The sequence below is a fragment of the Fragaria vesca genome, linkage group LG7 (genome assembly GCF_000184155.1).
Source record: "Fragaria vesca subsp. vesca linkage group LG7, FraVesHawaii_1.0, whole genome shotgun sequence".
In the NCBI taxonomy this organism is placed as follows: domain Eukaryota; kingdom Viridiplantae; phylum Streptophyta; class Magnoliopsida; order Rosales; family Rosaceae; genus Fragaria; species Fragaria vesca.
Window position 1 is genome coordinate 8,883,472 of NC_020497.1, and position 12,776 is coordinate 8,896,247.

The following is a 12,776-nucleotide window of genomic DNA, read 5'->3' on the forward strand; positions in this document are numbered from 1 at the left end:
CCTTAGAAATTAATTTGGGGGAAACATAAATATTTATTTATTATTTTATTTTTGTCCACTCACTCTAACGTTATTAAATGTTTTCCCCTGGGCCCTTCGTTTTAAATTTAGCCCAGTCTGCAGAGTTCGGGTTGGGATCTAGTAGGAGACGAGGCATAGCCACCCGCATTTCTGCCAGTTTTCGCCAGTAGGTTACCTATTCAACCTACTCGTGTTTTCTTGCTTCCGCTTGTGTTTAGTAGCTCTGAATACTTTAGAATTTTTGTATATTATGCGTTGTTCAGAAGTGATAAATTAAAAGTGTAATTTGAAATTTTCGAGTTAGGGTTGTCCATCTGCAAGGGAGATTTTCTTAATCTTTTCAGTAAATTTTCCTTTGAGGTGGTCCCCGCACGACTTACTCTGGGTTTCAGGGTGAAATTCGGGGTGGGTCGTGTCAGGATTAGCAGTGAATGTGTCATATAAATTAGTGTCTGTAATAACATCCAAGAAAAGAAAAAAGTCAAACATGAAATAGTATTTTAGAAATACAAATCCTTGAAGTGATCAATGACAGTTTGAAATAAATGTACATATCCTCTTCTTTTTGAAGTGTTAACACCATGATTCCATACATTATACCATACAGTAATTGCATTCATTCTTAGAGAACTGATTTGAAGACTAAAAAGAAAAAGAAAAAAAAAAGAGTATCTGAAAAAGTAAAACTAAGAAGCAAATTTATTACGATTTCATAACCTCAAAATTAACAGCACACAATAAACTAAATGTAAACTGTTCTGGAAGCTTAAATGTAGTCATGTAGTCCAACAGAAAGTAAAGTAATGTAGCCATGTAAACTACTCTAAACCCTGGAATTTAAGCGTGACGAATGTGAAAGAGATCTGATATACTGTGAAATTCAACTCATATGGAGTAATAGATGTATGAAACATAAGTAGACCACATAATATGTTTAGTCCACACCCAATCTGAAGCACATGGTCAAACTAACAAATGGAATTGCACTCGCTATTATAACTGCAATCTGCAACCAGGAGGGAACATATAAAACAAAATATTCACTTCATTCTCATATCTTTTATTTTCAATGTATTAAACATTTGCAAGGAATGAACCTGCCATAGAAATCTTATATAAAACACATAGCGTATAAATCTCTCTCTAAATTTAAATGGTGTACTTTTGTTTTTTTTTTTCAAACCACTGATATTCTTATAACTATAGTGATAGATTGAAAAGTGTTGGCAAGAAAGAATCATGATTGTAATATAAGTCATCACCACCAGTACAAATGGAAGACAAAAATTAGATATTGTGCAGAGAAGTAAATGCCACATTCCCTATTTTTCCTTCATTCCTTTGGTCTCTCTAACCTCTCAAACACTTGACTTCCACAAAAGTCTCTTTAGTAAAACCCCATTTTCACTTTTTCCATCTGCTTCAACATTATATAGTCAGAACCTTCCAAATATTTCCATTCATCCCAAACCCCAAATCCTACAGGAGAAAAAAAAAATTAAAAAGACTATCACGGCTTAAATTGTTAATCCATTTTACTCCAATCTGCCTTAATGGTAATGAACCCCTAAATTAAAACTTATTTCAAAACACACCAGCAATATTTGAAGAGATTAAACCACCTCAAAATCGAAACCCTATTTAACCCAACACCAAATTGAAATCAAATTCAAACTAAACCCCATACTCCACAAAAAGAAAAACCAACTAAACAAGGCACAAACCACCTCAAAATCGAAACCCTATTTAACCCAACACCAAATTGAAAAGCCAACTTACAGAATAACTACACCGTATCATTAGATAACTAATTCGTGTTTAAAAGTGTGAGACTTGCAGAATTACCGAAATAGATGAATCTTGCTTGTCCTCAGTCAGCTTTAGTAATACATAAGGATATGCTCCTCCTAAATGAATCTTTCTTTTTGAGTTCTGTGGCTTTCAGATACTTTACTGTTGTTCTCTTCCAGTTCCTGCTCCAATTGCGTGTGTTGATTGGAATGCCCCAATTTAGATAAACTACTATAAATAAACATGACATGTTCATTTCTCACCTGGAATTGAATGAACAGGAGAGCTTTAGAAATCTGGCTGGAAAATCAGAAGTTGACAATCACAGCTACCAAATACTCTCTCTCTGTCACAAAAAAAAACGGTCTCAATCCAAAATTTGATACCCATATCTCTGATTGCCAAAAATCGGAGACACATAACCAAATTTCAAATTCACCATGAAATAGAAAACCAAATAATAACCCATAACCAAAATTGAAATCAAACAAAGAATTACCCATACTGCTATGCCAATTGACCGGACATGAACAACAGAAAAAGAAAAGGCAATTCACTTTAATAAGAGGATGGTGAAAAACAGGAAATAAAATCGAAGCAAGTGAGCTAGTACTTACATTCACCCTATTTGGTTTCCAGGCAGGTCCAGTTATCTCTCCAATTTTGTATTCAGGTTGCACTCAATAGCAAAAAGAAGAAAGAAAAAGAAATTAATATATAATCTTGTACATACATGATTGATATATGATCTTCTAAAACGATTATAGAAAAATATGAAGTTCTACACACCTTTGTGCATTCATATCTACCTCAGTTCTGATTGCTTCCAAAGAGTGTCATTGGCACCCATATGGGACTTGAGTACTCTGTCAGTATCTCATTGCCTCCTCCCATGTGTTGCCTCAACCAAAAGATGCATTCACTTGGCTAGTCCCCCCACCACCCCCAGCTGTGGACAACTATATATCTGCATCCACATTTGATGAATTTAGAAACATAAGATACGCACAAACACATAAGCATGAAGAGATCGTGAACAATCAAACCAAAAGGGGAAGGAAAAGGCATTAGATGAATTTTGTACAATGGCTTGATCAATAGGGACAAAATGGGAAAACCCTTCAATTTCAAGTCTCTTTGCACTCTGGACGAGGAACTTATAGTCATTGTACCACGTCCTTGGCCTGAAATTAACCAAAGATAAATGTACCACTGGATCAATTCAAAAAACAATTATCAACAAACAGCACCCCAACATGAATAGATATATAACACTTATTTTTGTGAAATATATCATCTTCCCACCATTTGACAAAGAAACCAGGAAAGGAAAAGGCACTGAAACTATAATACAAACAGTCAGTTATGATAAACACACAGCTACATACTGATCGATAACATCATTTTTTTCCATCCTCAGCAAGTATAAGTCCATTGCAAATGAGATTTAGAAAGGCAGGATTGCCAAATAATGCACTAGATAACACCATAAGTGTAGAACCTGTATCTTAATCAGAGGGAAGCAATGAGGCCTAGCTTAGACATTAAAAACTTGTGCCCAAGTTAGGAAAAAAGCTAACACAAAGGAATCTAATCCTACAATACGCAGCCGACAGTCATTATATTAATTAAAAAGAAAAAGAAATAACTTACGAACAGCAAAAGGGTTTTTTTATAAGTTACCAAAATAAACTCCTTTATATGTTTCCAACTGTACTTCATAGTTTTCAGAGTCTTCATCTAACACTAGAATCCATGTGGAAAGAAGTATCATTGCCACACATGTACATACATAATTGATATACTAGGTTGTGGGCCTGCGCGTTGCTGCGGGGAATAGCGCGTGGGGAACAGTCTTGTGTTGAAAGACTTATAGAAGCAGAGATGGAAAAGTTCAGCAACACACATTTACATTAATAATCACCAAGGATTCAAGGAATGCTAAAGAAACTTACATACACTAAGGTAGTCATAGACAGAGATGGAAAAGTTCAGCAACACACATTTACATAATGTATTAATAATCATCACGGAATGCTAAAGAAACTTACATACACTACTCATGGCACATTCTATAAGTGCAACAGAATATAGAGCATAGTATATATCAGAGAAAAAAAAATATAGAGAAAATATTAATCTGAAATTGTATGAAGGGTTGCTATTGCACACCACAAAACGAATCAGTTTAGCAAATAAGCCTCAAATTCAAGTAAACATGATAATTATTGCAAATTTTTACTCCCCTCAAATTCAAAACATGATTGACACTGCAGACATTAATTCCAAAAGTCATTCCAAAAATTGGATCAATCTCCAAGTCTTTTATTATGGATAATTTTAAAATGCATTCTGTACTTGAAACTTTCATAATCCATGAGCACTTGCTACTGGACAGAGCGAGTACCAAATCTCTATGCTATATCAATCCAAACAGCTTTTCAAGTCGCTGCAGCAACAACAACAAAGGTGTACAACTTTATTAGAACTTAAATTAGCAGCAACATATTATAACTCCTTTCATGACATCCAAATAAATCAGATATCCTCATTCGTCAAATTCATACTATAGAACCGAAAAAAGAAAGAAAAAAAACAAATAACATTTTATTGCCGACAATGGTTCATCCAGAATGGGATGATGATAACTTTTCAAAGCATGGCTCAACAAACAGCCAAACAAATAACAATGGCAATTATGCAGCCATCAAAGTATATTTAAAGCATGCATATAAAAGTATTAGATTCAAACGGTGACAATGCATTGTTTTCTTCCAATATATCTTATCCAACTATTTACTTTGGGTAAAGGAAATCAGAGGGCCAAATATCATAATTTCATACTAAAAAATGAAATTGAGTTAGAGAGAAACAATTTCTAAAGGAAAAAGGAAACCAAATACATTTCTAAAGTGGTTCTTGATCAAATATATAGCCGTCACATCTCATAATTAACAAAACCGTACCAGTAATAGGAAAAAATTTCAAAAATTTGACCATATAAACTTTAACTACCTGGTCGTGTGGGCTTTGGCTATCTTTTTCTTTCGACTTCCCCAGAGCCTCCGGTAGCACAGCCAAGACGGCGATGGGTTTTCTGCCCCTGCGGAGGTTTCTTATCAGCCTTTGGTACTTTAGTTCTCCTAGCTTCCCTCTTCTAATCAAAAGAACAGGAAGGGAAAAAAGAAAAAAAAAAAAAAAAAAAAAAACTAGGAATCTTCAAACATTCAAACTCTGCTTTCTTGTCTGAGTTCTATCCGTTCTATGAATGGTTATCGGTCACATTGTTCGAATCAGCAGACATCTGCTTTTTCATGATCAAATCCTCCCCCACCCTGTAATATCACACTTTCATCTAATTAATCCCCTTTGCCGGGCCAGGACTACCCTCAGTCCCATATTTAACTAATCCATCTTTCCAGTTTATCTGTAAAACAACAAATTTGATTAGCATAATTCATATCTAATTTTTTTTACTGCATTTAAGAAACCAATAATTGCAGTGGCAACGTTGCAGCTTGAAGCTACATACTCACCCTTCTGGGCCTCCATGAATCCTAAAGAATGGTAACACATGAAAGTGAGCCATGGACATACTCCGCTCTTGAGCTCTTTATAGTTAACCTGAAGAAAAATTGCATTATGTTCAGCCAGCCCCATAATCTATTCAAAATATCCTGAGATGACTAGATACATACACCCAGAATCAATTACAACTAAAAGTTCAAGCTTGTATAAAGAATTACTCAGACCGCCATGTCAATTGACCGCACATGAACAACTGAAAAGGCATTGCACTTTAATAAGAGGATGGTGATAAACAGGAAAGAAGATAGAAGCAATTACGCTAGTACTTAAACAACTCACCATGTTTAGTTTCTAGCCAGCTCCAGTTACTTATTTTGGTGGCACTCGATAGCAAAAAAGAAAGGAAGAAAAATCAGATTGAAACTCAAATTAAGCAATTATGAAAAATATATCAAGAAGTTGAAAGCAAAGTTTTCTTTCTTTGAAGCCATTATAATAATCAATACAGTTTTTCTTTTTGCCTTGGTCTTGAAAGACTTGATAATGTACAATGTATATTTAATTGATGTTCTTCCAATAATCGGACAATAATTCCCTGACAAAGTCAGATTCATCAAAGATAATGATGTGCAAATGAAGCCATTATAATAATCAACGCATAATGATGCCCAAATTAAGCAAAGATTTCATAGATCTAGCTATTTCTGTTTTTCTGTTAATCCCGCATACCTTTTCCATAAGTAGTCCCTAAACACTCGCTATCCACTTTTTTCACACCCTGGATGAGTTGCAACACATTTAATTAGTCCATGGTTAACACATAAATGAAGTAAAATACAATCTGATGAAAACCCGCGTGATGCGGTGGAACAGAAAATTGTAACATTTCATGGTTTGATTAACAAAAAGTAACTAAATATACTTATATAAAATGAAATATATGCGAAAATGAAGCAATCTGAGGACTAATCAGTCTTTCGTACACAATGATTTTATGCTCCCAACTTGCGGCATCAGCTTCAGCTTCTTCATATCTTATTTTAGTTACTTTCTGCACCCAAAAATCAAAATATCATAACAGGTAATAAAACAAAACAATGTTAAAAGAAAGTGTTTCTTCTTATACCCAAAATGATTTGTACCTGAAGATCGTCGACCTCAAAGAAGCTTGGAATCAACACGATGATAATCGGCCATTACCATCTAAAACCAAATAGCAGTTACGATTAATGTCTAATACCAATTGTTTATCAGATTTCATCTAAATTATCTAAACATAGCATGAAGTTACTAACAATATACTTACCAAATTTGGAACAATCTATGACTTCTTGCTCTACGTACGAAAACATAGAAGGCATCCGAAGGTCACATTACCTTGCAACTGAACACATACACTATAGCATACATATAAAAGAAACTAACAATCCAATTTCCGTATTAGATCACCCATGCAGAAATTCACCAAAAATTGCAGTTCACTACCTTTCCCATCACGACTTCCAATGCTCCTTATATAAAGAACAGAAGGTAAGTGAGTTTGGGGGGGGGGGGGGGGGGGGGGAAATCACACTATTCGACCTATTCCTCTTTACTAATAGTCGGGAATATTACTGGAAAAGGAAGGATATCGACCCCCAGAATTTCACTTAGTTTAGCGGCTCATCTAGACTCTAAGATGCCACCATCTGATCAACTGTCTTACACGTATCAGTGTTCAAAGCATCAATGGTTAGAAAGAAATACTTAAATAGTTGAAGCAGCTGTAAAATTTCACCACTTTTAATATATGAAATGCAATGCTTACTTGTCCGCCCCTGCAGCTGTGAGACCTTTGTTACAATCCATCAACTTTTGTTCAAGGAGGCTGATAAGTGATCCAGTCACAAACTTGCTGATACCTTCAATGGCACCAATAGCCGACAACCCCCAAGACCCTATATAGTTCACACCAGCACTGTGAATGATTCAAGAAGACGCATATACGGACAATGATCACCAAAATTGAAATACAGGCAATGCAAGCAGTCCATTGATTTGTTAATGATTTGATGCAACGATCTCTCCGAATAGCACAAAGCATATTGGACACTAATTCTATAGCTCTGGCACTTCATAAAAGACTTATGGAGAACCAAAGCAATAATGTAATATGAACTACCTACTTGCACAACAAAACAACATATCTGTTAAATTAAATTAGGAAAAACACGCTACATATGAAATGGTCGAAGTGTGGAAAACATGTAGACATGAGCTAATACTCCCAGATCCCTATTCAAATTCCAATGACCATAACTTGAATGAAAAGCAGAATAAAAACAAACCTCAGATAAGGATCCAATTCAACTGAAAGGCAGCAAACAAAAAAACTAAACGGGAGCAAATTTATTCACACAAAACTTATTAACCATTAAGACATAGCCAATTCCTTTTCTCAAGCCTATAGACTCCATGGTGATAAGAATGGCAGCAATTAAAATTCCTAACAATCAACTTACCATTCAACTCCAAAAAAATGTTATAATTTTCTGGGAACTCAATTTGTACAGAAAGAATAAGAAAAAAAGATTGAACTCAGAACTCAGAACCCAATCACAGTTCACAATCTTCTGTGTAAACTTTAAAATGAAAAATCAAAGTTAGCTACTCTCTCTCTACTCCCTTCTCATATCTAATTCCACAAAACCCAACTCAAATAAAAACCAACACAAAATCCAGATTAAAGATGTGCGAAATCACCCCTGAAAGCTTCATACACACTGCCCTGCATTGCACACAACTATATTCGAACAAATCACCCAAAAGGAGCTTACCTGAAGCTCAAAATCTGAAAGATATCTGATTGCTCAATCAGATCTTCTATTTTAATCAAAAGGGTGCCACATCAATCAGATATTCCTATTTGATCAAAAATGACCTCAAAGATCACAATTCACATATTGTCCAGAATGCTATGGAAGCTTCAAACATAGAAAATGAAGTGGTGGGGAGGAAGAAGAAATATTTGACGCGTGGTGACATCGCACCATTATATATACAGGTCAAGGGCAGCATCATCAGATTGAAGAATATTGAGGGCAAATGCATAATTAACAAACAACGGCAACCGGTAAATGGCCACCAAAACAAAGGGCAAAAGCATCCGGCCATTGTTCGGAATGTGAACAGTAGGTCGGCGCCAGCCGCGCCAGGCCCTATAATATTTAGTAAATTTTCACTATTATTGTTGTAATTAGAAAGCAATGGTTAAGATAAGATTCAAAAGATACCAGATATCCAACGCTTGCCTACTATGCTTCAGTTCATCCCACGCTGACCCTGTAGCCTACATTTTTGTTTATTCAGCAAGAGTTTATATCACAAAAAGGCAAGGTGGAAATAATTTGCAAGAGTTAAGCAGACAAAAATAATTTGACACGGCTATTACAAATAGCTCAAGGTATTAACACTAATACTAATAACCAGCTAAAGACAGATATCTACACTGTCATGGAAATGGACAGATGAGTCACCAAACTGCCATTTTTAAAATAATAATAACCAAATCTCTAGTTAGTTAATCAGCTACAGACTATGGCAATTGGAATGTACATGAGATATTTAGTGTATAAAGTCATAGGCTCAACCCATCAACTAATGCATTATAGCATTAATCAGCTTCTTATAATGTAGTGGTGAAGAAAGGTGTTCTGGTATGATCCATAACACCTTTTTTGCTAAAAATTGGTAAATCTCAATAAATCAAGACACAACTATAACAAACAAAATTGAGATTGAACTTGTTGTTATGGTATGATCTATAAAATTCACTTACGAAAATCAAAAACAAAGAAAAAGAATGTCATAAAGCATTTAACTTACCTCAGGAAATCTGAGAAAAAAAAAAGGGAAAAGATATTGCCAAAGATAGATCACATATTTGTAAACTACAAATAATTAACTTCATAGTTATGTAAGTTTAAGATTTTGAAGTACTATACAAAATACTATACAAAAACAATTGCAACAGACAACTGGTAAGGAGACAATTCGTAGGCACCTAAACTCACCTTAAGGTCCTCACAGATATCCAATATTGTAGTCATGCTATATGGATCACTCTTGTAGCTATCAGGAAGACTCAAACCACCCAATAATCTAAAATGCATTGCAAAGCTGCACAGTGCCAAACACAAAGAACCAATTTTTGTCAATAAACAAAACTAAAACTTAAAGAAAGAACCAAGCTACAATTCAACAGACTAAAGATTTTACCTCAAACAAAATCTAAGATAACATAAATGCCAATCAAGCTTGGTCCAAATAGTCAGAATCCCATATATCAAGCTTCTCATTCTTCTTCAACAAACCGAGCTTTCACTCTCCTCGGTAGAGACCTGTAATATTTGAGTAATGCAGGACAAAAGTTGATCATATCTTTTCTGAAGGAGTAATCCATAAAGACGCAATGAAACTTACAATTTTCTCTCTTGGCAAGGACAGTTCCAAGACTTGGGTGGGTAACCCTCTACAGTTACCTATTCAAGAGAACAGTTTCGCTGCATAGAATATATCCATATACATCTCAGATTTTTGCTCAACAATGCTAAAATTCTAAAAAGTGAAGTGTGTGTAACTGTGACACTGCATTATATTGTGGTTGGGAAATGATGAGAAGAAAAAGTTTGTGCGGCAGCAAAACTTACATGAAATCTATTAGCAATCTCAACTTGCTTCACCACTGCAGATTGCAGCACCTGTAACAGCATAAAAAGGTAATTTCATATATCCAACAAAAGGTGTGAAAACAAATGATCAAAAGCAGTCAAGTATAGCTTAGTCTCTTTGTTTGCTCAAGAGCAAATCCAACAGACTTGCAAATTGATCTTGTCCAAAGATTGCATAAGCATTCCATCATTTTCTAAAGCACCCCCCAGAAAACTGAAAACAAATGTAACAAAATTACATGCAATGAAATAAAGAAATGAATGTATACCTCCTCAAATTAATCATATATCCATTTGAAAACGATAAACTGAGCAACACAAAATCATTTAGTTTAGCAACCCAGAGCAAACCTATAGCTCATAAAAAAATAATGAACAGCAAAGGTAGTACCTTCCATCTTCAACTTGCTCTGCGTTGAGTCCTTATAGCATGTGAGTGTTTAAAGCACCATTCTAGGATATGTGAAGAAGTGAAAAAGCATTACAAATTAAACCACGATACACAAAAACCAACCATAAGAAAGTGAAAAGAAAAAGAGAAATTTTCAAAAGTAACCACTTTTAGACCTTGAAATTGATTTATAAACTTATTTTTTTTAAAGTTGAAAAATGACCATTTAATAGAGTATAAGGTCTTAATTACCCTTGCAATAAGCAACTCCCTCATCTTTCTCCAAAAAAAAAAAACACTCCCTCATCTCATCTTCCATTGTTCTTCCCCAAATATACATACAACATCATCATAACGTCCATTTTCCTTTTTCATCTAATTAGTTTTTCCCTTTCTTTGATCTCATCCCTTCTCATACATCATCGTAATTATTGAGTAATATAAGATGATGCACCTGAGTCACAAAAATATTCATAAAGATAACATCAGTTCACCGAGAAAGTGGGGGCATGAGGTTGAATCGGCATGCATCTGTAATGAAGAATGTAGAGAAAGCTTATGGTTTGAATTTTAAGGAGGGTCATGTCAAAGCCTTGAATCCCAGTTGCCCAGAAACATATATGCCTTACCATCCCCAATAATCATCACTATTCATTCTTTTATATATAGATCAAATCTACCAGCTCTTAGTTTAGTTTCTTCTTCCTCCGATATAATTTCCCCCACTATATCAAATCACAGTAAAAAAAATATTCGAAACAATCATACCCTAACCCTGAAAAATAAATCAATGAAAAATAGCAAAACCTAATCCCTTAAGATAAATCAATGAGAACTACCAAACACCTAAACATGAGCTTGAACTCGTATGATATATATAACACAAACATCCCCAGATCTGGAAAGTTGAACATAAAATCAACGTAATACTAAACCTATATAATCATTCAAAATTTACATATGAGCTGATCTTTATGATTCTATATTTTCCTTAGTTAATCTTTATGATTCAAAACCTTAGTTAAGGTTTCAAATTGCTTATTGAACCCAGCCAATTTCTGCATTAAAACAGGAGGAAAACATAACCAGTATTCTTACCAAATTGGATAATCCCAAACTCATTTACACCACCCAAAGCAAATTAAAACCAGTGAAACAGATAAGATGCTTACCTCGAGTCTAACCTCTGAAAGATCTGAGATTGCTTTCTAGTATAATTGGAATCAGAAAGAGCAGAAAGAGAGGGAAGGAAGCGATTTTCGTTTTCGGAGGCAGAAGAGAAAGAGAGGAAGAAAAGGGCGCTGTCGATCTTAAGGGAAAAGAAGAATCTGTGAAACCACGGAAAGCAAAAGGAAAGAACACGCCAATCAGCAAGCTAGAAGATTTCGAGAAAGAGTCTGGATTCTTCTAGGAGAGAATGAGAAAGGAGAAAGAGCAGATTTATCTTCTGGTCTGGGTTTCTAGAGACTGAGAGGTTTCAAGAGTCTGAGAGAAGTTGAACGTGGCAACAGGGGCAAAAGCTGACACAAGGGAATCTAATCCTACAATATGCGGTCAGTCATTATATTAATTAAAAAAAAAAAGAACAACTTACAAACAGTAAAAGGGTTTTTCTATTAGTTACCAAAATAAACTCTTTAATATGTTTCCAACTGTACTTTATAGGTTTCAGAGTCTTCATCTAACACTAGAATCTATGTGGAAAGAAGTATCATTGCCACACATATACATACATAATAGTCTTCACAGACATAATTCCCAGATGTGCTAAGTCTTATTGACTTAGTCATCAAAGACTTTGAAACTCCAACATTGATGCCATAAATTTGAAAGTCCAACACTGATGCCATAAATTTTTACCAACTAGCACCAGTATGTATAGATACTATCATAAGCACATAAAGATACTACCATAGTAGCAGAAAGATACTATCACAATTATAGAAAGCTACTCCTCTGGGCAATTAAAATCCTATCTTATCTGAGAGTTTCTGAATAATAATAGTTATCGAACAGTCATGCAAGTACTTCAACACCTCTTAATGAGCCAAATTGAACAGATCACCAAATCAAATCCAAACACCAAAAATAAAGAAACCAGAACAAAAAGAATTTGAAGCTGTTCGGATAATCAAAGTGAAAAATTAGAAGAGGTTTACATTGATGGCTCAGATCAAATCCAAACCTAATACTTGTCGTTCCAGTTTCTGAGTTTCCATTGAAGCAGATTGACCTTAACAAAAATTGTACCATAAGAGAACCAAAGAAATGACAGTACAGTAATTATGTCTACAAGATTGATATAAAAACATATATGAGACCAAATCAATTATATC